The 14,025-nt window shown below is 45.4% G+C and overlaps 1 long non-coding RNA gene across 1 annotated transcript in view; it reads right to left on the bottom strand.

Moving 5' to 3' along the window:
- Window positions 1-305: 305 nt before the first annotated feature.
- LOC134809345 (uncharacterized) overlaps window positions 306-14,025 on the bottom strand; it is a 29,881-nt gene continuing 16,161 nt past the window's right edge. Inside the window, exons 2-4 of the long non-coding RNA XR_010154830.1 lie at window positions 12,558-13,367; window positions 12,241-12,337; window positions 306-1,100 (exon numbers count right to left, since the gene is read on the bottom strand). This is a non-coding gene — a long non-coding RNA (uncharacterized LOC134809345). The remainder of the gene's footprint in view (window positions 1,101-12,240; window positions 12,338-12,557; window positions 13,368-14,025) is intronic.

The following is a 14,025-nucleotide window of genomic DNA, read 5'->3' as shown; positions in this document are numbered from 1 at the left end:
AGGACAAAAGCATCAAATACCATATGGTTTAAAACTCTCTAGTTTGAAGAATTTGCAGGCTAGGGAATCAAACAAGTGAAAAAAATACACTAGAGTAGTTAAGAACTATTTCATGGAACAGAAGCAACTGAACGAAAAATGAAAATATGCATATTGTCCACATATGCAGTACACAAAATAATCAGAAGCCCAGATACAAAATGGAGCTTTATACAGTAGACATTGAGGAAAATGTGAAACAATGAAATAGGGCATGAGATATCCTATTAGTTTTCCATTGCTGCATAACAAATTCCCACGAACTTAGTAGCTTAAGACAACACACTTTTATTATTTCACAGTTTCTGTGTGTCAAAAGTTCACACATAGCTTAACTAAGTCCTCTGTTCAGGATCTCACAAGGTGTCAGCCAGGCTATATTTTCATCTGGAAACTTGACTGGGGAAGAATCCACTTCCAAGATCATTCACGTCATTGGCAGATTTTATTTTCTTGCAGCTACATGACTGAGGGCCCTGGCTTCTTACTGGTTGTCAGCTGGAAGCTACCTTCAAATTGAAGAGGCCACCCATGGTTTCTAGAGGCTGCCTGCAGTTTCTTGCCATGTGGGTTTCCTCAATATGGACGCTTACCTCATTAAGCCAGTAAGGAGAATCTCTTGTGCCAGTCTACTAAAGCAGAGTGTTAGATAATGTAATGAAATCATGGGAGTTACATCATATCATCTTTGACTGTAATATAACCTGATTAAGGGAGTGATATCCCATCACCTTCGCCATATTCTATTTGTTAGAAACAAGTCACAGAGATTCTACCTGCACCCAAGGAGAGGAAATTATACAAGATTGTGTGACTCACTATGTATCACCTTAGTGTGTGTCCACCAGAGTCTTCCCTCTGACCACCAATGCTTTATATCCCTCTCACATGCAAAATACATTCACCCCATTCCAAGGTCCCAAAAGGCTCACCTCATTACAGTATCAGCTCCAAGCCTAAAATTTTATCACCATATTAGGTCCAGGTGCAGATGAGGCTCCTGGGTGTCATCCATTACATACAGCTTCTGAGGCACAATTCCTCTCTTTCTGTATGTGGACCTGTGAAAACAGAAGAGACAGGTTATCTTCCCCCAAAACACTGAACATACAATGGTTGGGCAGACATATAATAAAAGTCGTAGACATTCCAATTCAAGATAGAGAAAAATTGAAGTTATAAACCTTCTTTTAGAGAAGAAGTGAGTTAAGGGAGTTTAGAACTTTCAAGATGAGTTACCTTCTGTGACGGTTAATTTTATATCAACTCAACTGGGCTAAGATGCCCAGATAGCTGGTAAAACATTATTGCTAAGTGTGACTGTGAGGGTGTTCCCAGAAAACATTAACATTTGAATCAGCAGACTATGTAAAGATTTGTCTTCACCAATGTGGGCAGGCATCATCTAATCCATTGAGGGACTGAATAGAACAAAAAAATGGAGGAAGGGCAAATTCACCCTCTCTGCTTGAGCTGTGGACATCCATCTTCTCCTGCCCTCAGACATTGAGGCTATTGGTTCTTGGGCCTTCAGACTCCAGGGCTTACACCAACACCATCCCCTCACCCCCTACCCCATTTTTCAAGCCTTTGGCCTGGGACTGATAGTTGTACCATCAACTCCCCTGGTTCTCAGGACTTCAGACTCAAACTGAATTATATTATCAGCTTCATCTTTTCTAGTTCTCCAGCTTGCAGAAAGAAGATGGTGGGGACTTCTTGGCTTCCATAATGGTGTGAGCAAATTCCATAATAAATCCCCTCTTATATCCATATACCCTATTGGCTCTGTGTCTCTGGAGAACACTGACTAATACACTTTCAGGGCATTTCAAAGGCATCAAGCTCTCCCAGAAAACATGAGATTGACTTCCTAAATGGAAGTCAGTGGTGGCTCACACCTGTAATCCCAGCAGTTTGGGAGGCCGAGGCAGGTGGATCACTTGAGGCCAGGAGTTCGAGACCAGTCTGGCCAACATGGCAAAACCCCATCTCTACTAAAAATACAAAACTACAAAAATTAGCCAGGCATGGTGGCACGCACATATAATCCCAGCTACTTCGGAGGCTGAGGCTGGAGAAGCGCTGGAACCTGGGAGGCAGAGGTTGCAGTGAGCCGAGATCATGCCACTACACTCCAGCCTGGGTGATAGAGTGAGACTCTGTCTTAAAAAAAAAAAAAAAGTTTACTGAGATGATTAAAACAAAAAATTCCAAGGCTTAAGTACATGTAGGAAACATGGAGAGCACAAAAGAGGGAAAGATAAATTCTCCATGGGGAAGTGGGTTTGCCTGCCAGTGTTGGGGAAGCTTAACATGGAAAGTGAAACATGTGAGGCAAAGTGCAACAGCATGGGGGTAAAAAAAATAATAATAAAATAAATAAAGTATCTGACATCATAGAAGTGCAAATAGCTCTATGCAAAAGGACAGGAGTCTATGTCTCATGTTAGGGAAGCAAAATAAGTTTAAAAATCTAAGGACAGACTGGGTGCAGTAGCTCAGGCCTGTAATCCCAGCACTTTGGGAGGCCAAGGCGGTTGGATAACCTGAGGTCAGTAGATACAGATCAGCCTGGCCAACATGGCGAAACCCCATCTCTACCAAAAATACAAAAATTAGCCAGGCGTGTTAGCAAACACCTGTAATCCCAATTACTCAGGAGGCTGAGGCACGAGAATCAGGAGGTTAGACACCCGGGAGGTGGAGTTTGCAGTGAGCCCAGATCATGCCACTGCACTCCAGCCTGGGAGACGGAGTGAGGCAAAAGTAATAATAAATAAATAAATTAATTAATTAATTAATAAAAGCTAAGGACAAATGCTGGACTACAATCATGGGAAAAGCATGGATTTTTTACTTGAACTAATGGATCACCACTAAGGGATTCTATATACAGGAAATAAATATAAACTAACTTTTGTATCTTGAAAGAATAAATTCCACGTTACCATTGTATTTTGTACTTCAGGATAACATGTTAAAAATAGAGACTTTTTTTTTTTTTTTTGAGGAACCGACCACGAGCAGGGCCATCACACAGAGTTTTAAGTCCAGACTGAAAACACATATTGTATGATCCAATATTCCTTTAATTTTGAACTATTTAAGGCATAAGAAGTGTCAAAAGGCTCCAGAGGAATATAAAAATGTAGGATAGTTTGTACCTAGATGAAACAAGATAATTAGAGAGGTGTGCACATGAAGAACCCGATGGGCTGAGTTCTGCACTGGCCCTGTGCCTTTGACTTATTTGGAAGACAGCTCTAAATCAGTGGTTCTCAACATTGAGCGTGTATCAGAATCACCCAGAGGGCTTGTCAGCACACAGACTGCTGAGCCTCACACCCAAAAGTTAGATATTCCCTAGGTCTGGCATAGGGTCCAAGAATTTGCATCTCTAACAATATCTCAGGTGCTGTTGGTGGTGGTCCAGGGAACACACTGGAAGAACCACTGCTCCAGAAGATGGCCATGGCAAACTCTATTGCGCATTTATCATTAGGTTGACCACCTGTCCAGTTTACACCTGCTGTTCCAGCATGATTATTAATGATGCCTCTTTCACTTTCCAAAGTTTCTGAATTTGGATGATAAAGTATAAGGTCACCTCACCTATAATCCATAATAAGATCAAAAAGGGGTTTTGGAGCCGAGCACAGTGGCTCATGCCTGTAATCCCAGCACTTTGGGAGGCCAAGGCCAGTGGATCACTTGAGGTCAGAAGTTCGAGACCAGCCTGGCCAACATGGTGAAACCCTGTCTCTACAAAAAAATACAAAAATTAGCTGGGTGTGGTGGTGCATGCCTGTAATCCCAGCTACTCGGGAGGCTGAGGCTGGAGAATCCCTTGAGCCCAGGAGGCAGAGTTTGCAGTGAGCTGAGATGGTGCCACTGCACTGCAGCCTGGGTGATAGAGCGAGACTCTGTCTCTAATAAATAAATAAATAATACAAAAATTAGCCAGGCATGGTGGCACGTGCCTGTAATCCCGGCTAGTCAGGAGGCTGAGGCTGGAGAATCGCTTGAGCCTGGGAGGCGGAGTTTGCAGTGAGCCGAGATCGAGCCACTGCACTCCAGCCTGGACAACAGAGCAGGACTCTGTCTCAAAAATAAGGGGGGTGGGAGATGGTTTACATTCAATTATCAGGAAATCATTACCCTGGAAAAATTTTTCTTCACCCTTGTAGTCATTTTTCTCCCTGAGGCCAAGGTAAATCCTACAAATAACTGCATTTTCTTTCCAGCTATGTCTGATAGGAAGCTCAGAAGGAAACTGGCAGTTTAATTTTACTCTGCAGAACCCTAGGGCCCAAATGCCTACAGCCCAAATCAATTCTGATCCTGACTTCATCCATTCTTTCTATATTTTCTCTGATCTAATTTTTATGGAGCTATACTTGTACATTTTACTACAGGGATTCTTAAAAGCTCACAAAAGCTGCTGAACTGCAACAGGTGCAACAAATACATGAATTAACGATAACTCATGAGAAACGTGGTTATTTCCTGACTTTCTTGGGTAGGGACATAGGTCTGTGAAGTCAAGGTTGTGTTGCTCAGATTAAGCAGGCTGGAAATCTCCACACTTCCGCTGGACAAGAGGCTGCACCCCATGGAAAGCCAGAGAACTCCATGCCTCTGTGATCACAAGCTGCATATGTGTGACTGATCTGATCATGTGGCACTTGGAAAAAGGCAGATTTCTCATTGAGACTAAGTGTGCAATTGTCCCCTCCCAATTCATTTATTATTATTATTATTATTATTATTATTATTATGTGAGACACAGTTTCGCTCTGTCGCCCAGGCTGGAGTGCAGTGGCGCAGCTTACTGCAACCTCCACCTCCCAGATTCCAGCAATTCTCATGCCTCAGCCTCTGGAGTAGCTGGGATTACAGGTGTGCGCCACCATGCCCGGCTAATTTTTGTATTTTTATTTATTTTTGAGACAGAGTCTCGTTCTGTCACACAGGCTGGAGTGCAGTGGCACGATCTCAGCTCACTGCAACCTCCGCCTCCCTGGTGCCAGTGATTCTAGTGTCTCAGCCTCCGAAGTAGCTGGGATTATAGGCGCGTGCCACCATGCCTGGCTAATTTTTGTATTTTTATTTATTTATTGAGACAAGAGTCTTGCTCTGTCGCCCAGGCTGGAGTGCAGTGGCGCGATCTGGGCTCACTGCAACCTCTGCCTCCCGGGGTCCAGAGATTCTCCAGCCTCAGAATCTCAAGTAGCTGGGATTATAGGTGTGTGCCGCCAAGCCCAGCTAATTTTTGCATTTTTAGTAGAGACATGGTTTCACCATGTTGACCAGGCTGGTCTGCAACTCCTGACCTCAACTGATCCACCCACCTCTGCCTCTCAAAGTGCTGAGGTTACAGGCATGAGCCACAGCGCCCAGCCCATTTATTATTAACACCTGTCCTTACACCCTGACCCAAGAGTACAATTTCTAAAACTATATCTGTAGAAAATAATCATGTATGTGCACAAAGATTTAAATGTAGGAATTTTACCACGGTGATGTTCATAACAGTTAAAACCAAAACCAACTTTCATAAATATTTATTAACAGCATATTGGTTATATAAATTATGATATATTCAAAGATACGCTATTTGCAGCTGTTAAAATTGTTTAGAAAAACATATGCTGCCATGGAAAAATATTTAAGTTAAAATACAACGTAAAAAAACAAGGTAACCAAACAACATGATTCCAGTTTTCATTTAAACTAAAAGTGCACATATGAATATACTGATCACTTGCAAACATAAGCACCAAAGCACATGCCCAGAAAAAAATATATGGAAGCAAATAAATCAAATTGTTGATAGAATTTATATTTAGGAGATGGCAGAGTTAGAGGTCATTTTTACTTTCTTCTTTGTATTTATTCATAATGCATAACTTAATATTAGGAATATAATTATTTATATAATAAACAAAACTAAAACAACAGAGTTTCAGAATATATACGGGCTTACTGACTGCATGACCCTGAGCCCCTGAGAGGATGAACCCTTCCAGAGCCGACAGCATCCACAGGCAAGTCTGAAAGGAGGGAGCTGTCAGCCAGAGCCTGGCTCACTCATCGTCCTCCTCGGTTTACAGAATCTCAACGGGAACTCTGAGTGGGAAAGTTGATCTCAGCTGTGGTGGGTGAAGGTAGAAGACACAGTCAGGAGACCTGGCTCCAGTCTAGTGCTGTCACTGCCAACCTGAGAGGCCTGGGCGAGTCACTTGCCTTCTGGGGCCATTTTATTTATCTTTGAAGGGAGGAGGGAGAGCCGGAAGGACCCCGGAGACTGTGGTGGCCCTACTACCCTGCCAGTCTCTAAGTTCCAAAGAAAAAAGGGTTTTTCTATACCTAAATCAGGATAGAGAAGAAATCGGCACATCCCCAGAGGAGGGGGGAAAGGGAGTGCTGGTGAGAATCAGCTGACACCTGTAAAGAATCAATGGAGAGGGAAGGATCCGTGCTGGGGTGGGGGATAGTGTCTCCCTGGCTATGGCTGGTGGCTGCTCCCACTCGGATCTCCCCCTAGACACCCTGCAGGGAGCTGCCTCCCCCTCTCCCCTAGGCCATGGGGATGAACCCTCCACATCCCCCCATCTCTTCCATCTCAACTCCACAGAAGATTCTGATGTACAGTAAAAGGTGATCACTAAATCACTGATCCTCCCCCACAAAGCTGCTAAAAATAATTAATCACCACAGGAACCCTTGCAATGACCAAATTTGGTTACAGCCTTTTTAAAAATCTCTCTCTGTTTTGCAGATAAAGGTTACAGTCTTATAGTCCAAAGATGAGGAGAAATTCTTAAACACTTCCATGCAGAAACAAGTTTTATACAAGGGAGAGGAATAAGACCAGCAGCAGATATCTCATTGACAAAAATTGAATTCAGATGTCATTTAACATCTACAGACCATGTATTAGTTATCTATTGCTGTATTATAAATTACCACAAACTTGATGGGCTTAAAAACACACACATCTCATGGTTTCTGTAGGTTAGGAATCTGGGTATGGCTTAGCTGGGTCCTCTGTTTCAGAGTCTCTCATAGGGCTACAATCAAGGTGTCATCCAGGGGTTGTGGCTTCATCTGAAGGCTGAACTGGGGAAAGACTTACTTCCAAGCTCACTTATGTGGTTGTTCCAGGATTCTATCCCTTTGGGGATGTTGGGATGTACTGAAAGTCTCAGTTTCTGATAGTTGGAGGCTATCCTTGCTACATGGGCCTTCCCAACATGTTGCCAAAACCAACAAGGGAAAGAGCCTGTCACCAAGACAGAAGCTATGATCTCTTGTAATCTAACCACAAAGGTGGCATCCTCTCAATGTTAAGGTATTGTATTGGTTAGAAGCAAGTTACTCAAATGGAGGGAATTACACAGGGTGATGAATTCCAGGAGGCAGGGATCACTGAGGGTTATCTCAGAAGCTACTTCCCATAGACCAATCTTGTCCAATCTGCGGCCCATGGGCCACATGTAGCCCAGGACATCTTTGAATGCAGCCCAACACAAATTGGTAAACTTTCTTAAAATATTTTGAGATTTGTTTTGCTATTTTTTTTTAGCTCATTGTATGTGTGGTCCAAGACAATTCTTCTTCTTCCAGTGTGACCCGTGGAAGCCAAAAGACTGGACACGCCTACCATAGGCCACGGAGAGATAAGAATTCCAACCCTGTACCCCATCCCAAGAAACCATTCCTTGGTCAGGGCAAAAGAATGACAGTTTCAGACATGAAATAATTTGAAGAGTGTTTCACTGATTTATTCTGCTTAAAGAAAACACTTAGGGATGTATTCTAAATAAATGAATATGAAATCATAAGAGAGATCGCAAAATAAGAGAGCAAAACAATGGTTCACAATTACTGTTGAGGTAAAATACACACCCCTGAGCACACACTCATACAGTTAAAAGTTAAATTATAATACATGAAGTCACTGGGGATTTTGAATAAAAATGTTAAGTGAGATTTCTTGAAGCAGGATTAACTCAACCTGTAAGAAAAATATAGTCTTTAAATACACAGCTTAAATTTTTCTAGAAAAATAAGAAAGTAATACTATTCATCTTTTTCTATAAAATAAGGTCCGGTTATGTTCGGATAAAATAGTAAAGGAAATAAATCATGCCTGTTGGAAATGGGAAAAGTATATAATGGGACAATTAATAAAAGTAAAACTTTCCAAACTAATGAGGAAAACAGTAGGGACAAAAATGAACAGAAACTGGCCGGGCACAGTGACTCACACCTGTAATCCCAGCACTTTGGAAGGCTGAGGCGGGCAGATCACTAGAGGTCAGGAGTTTGAGACCAGCCTGGCCAATTTGGCGAAACCACATCTCTACTAAAAATACAAAAACTAGCCAGGTGTGGTGGCACATGCCTGTAATCCCAGCTACTTAGGAGGCTGAGGCAGGAGAATTGCTTGAACCTGGGAGGCAGAGGTTGCAGTGAGCCAAGATCAGGTCACTGCACTCCAGCCTGTGTGACAGAGTGGGACTCCATTTCAAAAGAAAAAAAAAAAAGAAAATACGTGACATGGTGTGAAATGGTCTAAGATATATACTTTAGGATTCATCTCTCCCCCAAAAACACAAAACCACAGAAGAAATTTGTTTTAAAAGGTAGATTTATTCTACCTTTTGATAATATAACAGCTGAAGTAGACAGAAAGACAAAAAATAAATAATCCAACTAGATTGAAAAGTCCCCACCAAGTCCTAATATCTAACAGAGAATATAGTTTCTTCTCTTATATCCATGAAAGTTTTACAAAATTATGTCATGTACCTAGGCCACAGAGAAAATATTGAACAACATTTACAAATTCATATTCTGCAGGCTACATTCTCTGACCATAATAAAAAAACATAATTACATAAAAATAAAAAAAAAGACCACTAAACTATCTTAACCAGTAAGAACCTAAGAAGCTTTCTTCAATACCTAGGATGAAAATGAGAAGTCAATTTTGTAGTTTCACCTTCCATACCAGAGTGTTTGAAACGTAGCTACATGTAGAGGAAAGTGTATAATCTCAAATACTTTACTATCAAAAAAAAAAAACAAACTGGAAGCCCCAAAATGATCGAGTTGGGAACATGACTTAGGAAATTAGAAAAAGAATAGCAAAATTAAACAAAAAAATGTAAAATAAAAATACAGAACAAAAAGTCAAGAAGTGATAAATAATACAAATAGAAGTTTATATAAATAAAATAAATATAAAATTAGGACATATAAATAAATAAAAAGCTGATCTGGGAAATCTGATCAAATTGAAAAAAAAGAAAGAAACACAATATTAGTAATGAGAAAGGAGATATTGTACCAGACAAGTAGTAATGTAAAGTAGTTGTACTGGAATATGAGGTATAAAGTCTAGAGCAACACACTTAAACATTTAGAACTATATGAGTTCCTGGGAGGAGAGTAATTATAAAAGCAGATTAAAAAAAAATCATAAGGGCTGGGTGTGGTGACTCATGCCTGTCATCCCAGCACTTTGGGAGGCCGAGGCAGGCGGATCACCTGAGGTCAGGAGTTCGAGACCAGCCTGGCCAACATGGTAAAACCCCATCTCTACTAAAAATACAAAAAAAATGCCAGGTGCGCGTCTGTAATCCCAGCTACTCAGGAGGCTGAGGCAGGAGAATCACTTGAACCCTGGAGGCAGAGGTTGCAGTGAGCCAAGATCGGGCCACCACACTCCAGCCTGGGCAACAGGGCGAGACTCCGTCTTAAAAACAACAACAACAAAAAAAAAAATCATAAGGAATCAGTGAGCATAGGAAAAAAAACAGGAAAGGTCGTTCAGGTCTGTCATTGGAGACATACCAGCACCCACAAGCAACACTACTGGACGCACCTCCAATGGCACAGAAGGCCTGGCTGGGGGCTGGCAAAGGCAGATGTGGCAGAAGTCACCTTCTGGCAAACCTACAGGTGTGAAATAGGTGTGACAGGACAGGCTGGAAAGGACAGGGCACACTCACAGCAGGGTGGTGGGGGGAGGGGGCCCAGAAGTGAAAGGCAGGACAGACTAGGGTTGGACTGAGATGGGCCAAGGCTGACAGGGCAAGGACCTCGTGGGATGGTCAGGAATGGGACAAGATGGGTGCAGGTAGGGGCGTGATGGTCATGACAGGCGAGGCCTGTCACCCACCGACTATTGGAGGTTTGGAATTGGGTTTGCAGCCACAGAGACAGGTTTAGGGAACATCATGAGATATCAAAATCCTTGTTCTTCCAAAGTCGGTGAAGAAAACTCTAGACAGTGGATGTAACGGCAGGGCAGATCCCTTGGCCTCACCCAGGTTCAGGGAAGAAAAGGAAAGGGATGGAGGAATGGATGGGAATGGGGAATTTTAAACAATCCCCCTGACCACCACCAAGGAGTGGTAGACAGAGAGACAGGAGACCAAGTGGTGGACAGAGAAGCACAGAGACAAACTCCAAGATGCCCTAAGAAAAAGGTGCATGGAGGCCGGGCGCGGTGGCTCACGCCTGTAATCCCAGCACTTTGCGAGGCCGAGGCGGGCGGATCACGAGGTCAGGAGATCGAGACCATCCTGGCTAACACGGTGAAACTCCATCACTACTAAAAATACAAAAAATTAGCCAGGCGTGGTGGTGAGCGCCTATAGTCCCAGCTATTGGGGAGGCTGAGGCAGGAGAATGGCGTGAACCCAGGAGGCGGAGCTTGCAGTGAGCCGAGATCGCACCACTGCACTCTAGCCTGGGCGACAGAGCAAGACTCCGTCTCAAAAAAAAAAAAAAAGAAAGAAAGAAAGAAAAAGATGGATGGAGCAACAGATGTGGGAGGAGAGATTCATGAGGTGTCACCTTTACACAGAGTGTGGAATACGGGACCTAGGTCCAGCAAGGCTTAAATGTCCACCCTGGAGCACAGGTCACTGGTGAACGGCTCGTGCTGGATCGTCCCGTGCAGCATCAGAGCCAGCAGCCCCACCCGGTTCATCATAGACGTGCGCACCTTCTGCTCCTGCTCAAACAGCTGTTCCAGCTTGTGCAAATGTGGGACCTGAATATGCGAGAGGGAGTCCAGGATCCTACCCCATCCCTCAGCCCCCTCGGCATGGCACCTACAGCCTGCATGCACTCCAGGTCCACGGCACGCCTCAGCTTCTCCCAGCTGTATTGGTGGTTGCACAGGCATTTGGGGAGGCAACAAAAATTACCCGTGAACTCAAAGACATTGTGCACGAGCGGACAACCACCCACCTCATCCTTTGACATCTATGGTGAAGAACAAAGGAGGATGAGTTATGAAGGAGCGAAGCCCTGGGGAATGATCAGGCACAGGGGAACAATAGGGGGATGGAGGACAGAGAGGAGAGGGATGGGGAGTGATCAGGCAGGAGGAAGAGAGGAATTCAGAGAAGAGAGGACAAATAGCGGGTGATCAGGCATAGAGGATAGAGGAATGAGGTAGACTAAGCAGGGATGGAAGAATGCAGGTGATCAGGCAGAAAGAACAGAAGCACAGAAAGAGATCCAACAGAAGGAGGGATGGCTGGAGGGCAGGTGGGCCAGGGAGAGCTGGAGAGCTGGAAGGCTGGAAAGCAGTCCGGCAGAGGAGGGAAGGGTTGAGGGTGGTCCAAGGAGGAGAAGTAGATGAGTGGGGCTTGTTGAGGCAGAGGGGAGGTGAGGGCTGAGGTGAAGGAGAGGAGGGTGGAGGGAGAGAATGGGGAGCAGTCAAACAGGGAGGAAGAAAGGATGTAGATGACAGGCAGAAAATAGAATCGGGGACAGTCAGGCAGAGAGAATGATCAGAATGGAGGAAAGTCAGAAAGTGAGGAAGAGAAGTTGAGGGCGCCGCACAAGGAGGAGGGAAGAGGGAGTTGGCCAGGCAGGGGGTGGGGCAGGAAGGGAGGATGGTTGAGCAAGAAGAGGAGCAGAATTAGGGGGTGCTTATGCAGTGAGGAGGGGCAGGACCACCCAGAAGGTGGTCGGGCAAGGAGGTCATGAACACAGACAGCCAGGTAGAGAGAAAAGGAAGAAGAGAGGGTGAGAGGCAGCAATGAGCATGGAATGTGGGGTGGTCGGGAAGGGAAGGAGGACACACAGGAGTTGCTGAGGAGATGAGGAGGGCAGTCAGGCAGGGAGGATTGGAGGAATGGAGGGTGATGAGGTAAGGAAGGGTCTCACCTTGGGGTCCCAAGAGTGCTCAGGACACAGCACCTGGAGGCGCTTACAGTACCTCTTACTCTTCAGATTGTAGACATCACAGAAGAGCCATGTGGCCCTGGAGGGGGGTGGAAAAGTGAGGTGTTAAGAGTCAGGAGGAGTGAGGTCCCACCCCAGAACCCTACCTGTACCTTGTCCCAGACCCCACCCATACCATGCCTCTAATTACACCCGCCTCTGCCTCTGAGCCCACCCACATCCTGCCCCTGACCTTGCTCAACCTTGCTTCTGACCCTGTCCACGTAATGCCTTCGACCCTTACTAGCCCCCACACTCACCTTTCAATGCAAGTAGGGTACAGGGACCCAACGGGCAATTGGCACTCATACTGGAGAAGAAAGAGCACAAATGGGAGGAACTGTGGACATATGCTGCATGTCCTCCTACAATAAAGCTCCAAACACCAGGTCTGTTGTCCCCTGCAGACCCTATGCTCCCGTCTGCACAGCCAGTGTCCCCCTCATCACTGGTTAATGCCCTGACCTTGGCTTTCATACTGGGCATGGGGGAAGAGCACACACAGGGGAAGCCATGGATGTGTGTTGCATTCCTCCTATGACAAATATCCAGGCGCCAAATCTGCCCCCACCACATGGACCCCACCCATGTGCCACCCCACCCAACCAAAAACACCCTCGTCCCATCTGACTCCCAGCCAATGTTCCAACCTTGGCAAAGCAGTGCTCCATGTGGCGAAAGGTGACACGCTTAGAGATGGGCCGCCCGCAGGAGGCGCAAAAGATCTGCAGGTCTTTGCTGCCCTTTTCACCTTTGTTGCTCTGCACAGGACAATGGAGGGACCAGGGAAGCAGTACAGGATGGGGAGGACAGGACCAGAGGCCAGGTACCTTTAAGCTCTACCTCGCCAATGCCCTCTCGCCTAGTAATCCGTGCACACAGCCTGCTGTTTGCCATGCAGAATGATGGCCTCAAGTTCATGGAAATGGTGCTCCATGTCCTTCAGGCAAGTATAGGTGTTCTGTTGCTTATGGTGGATGTGCTCGAGCATTTTCTTGCCATGCTCATTGGCAATGCAGGGGCTCCTTTGCCACTGCTGGATGTGCTGGGGAAGGATGTTATTGATGTGGCTGAAAGAAGAGAGAGCAAGAAATGAAATGGGTAGATGGGGACATCAGAGGAATGAGAAAGATGAGCTACCAAATGGTGACTCTATAGGGTACTGAGTGGTGGATGAGTGCACGTTGGTGAATGGGTGGTTGAACAGTGGACGGGTGGGTGGATGGGTGGAGGGGCAGGTGGGTGAGTGGCTATAAGGGTGGATGAGCAGGTGGGTGAGTGGCTATAAGGGTGAATGAGCAGGTGGATGAGTGGCTATAAGGGTGGATGAGCAGGTGGGTGAGTGGCTATAAGGGTGAATGAGCAGGTGGATGAGTGGCTATAAGGGTGGATGAGCAGGTGGGTGAGTGGCTATAAGGGTGAATGAGCAGGTGGATGAGTGGCTATAAGGGTGGATGAGCATCCTGGTGGATGTAATGTGGATGGGCAGTTCAGTGAGTGGGTGACTATGACGGTGGATGGGTGGGTGGCTGAGTGGAATTACAGATGGCATAGATCACACCTTACTTTGCCTTTGTCCCTTAACCTCGAGGTGCACTCACGCACCTGCCAGCCTCATGCCACAGTCATCTGAACAGTACTTGGAGCCTGGCCAGGTGGGATACACACAGCCGGGTCCTAGGCACTGCCGTGGTGAGGCTGGGTCCTTGACATGCTCCGGATGCTTCC

The sequence above is a fragment of the Pan troglodytes genome, chromosome X (assembly GCF_028858775.2).
Source record: "Pan troglodytes isolate AG18354 chromosome X, NHGRI_mPanTro3-v2.0_pri, whole genome shotgun sequence".
Taxonomy (NCBI): domain Eukaryota; kingdom Metazoa; phylum Chordata; class Mammalia; order Primates; family Hominidae; genus Pan; species Pan troglodytes.
The sequence above is the reverse complement of the archived record's forward strand: the minus strand, read 5'-3'. Positions and strand labels throughout refer to the sequence as shown.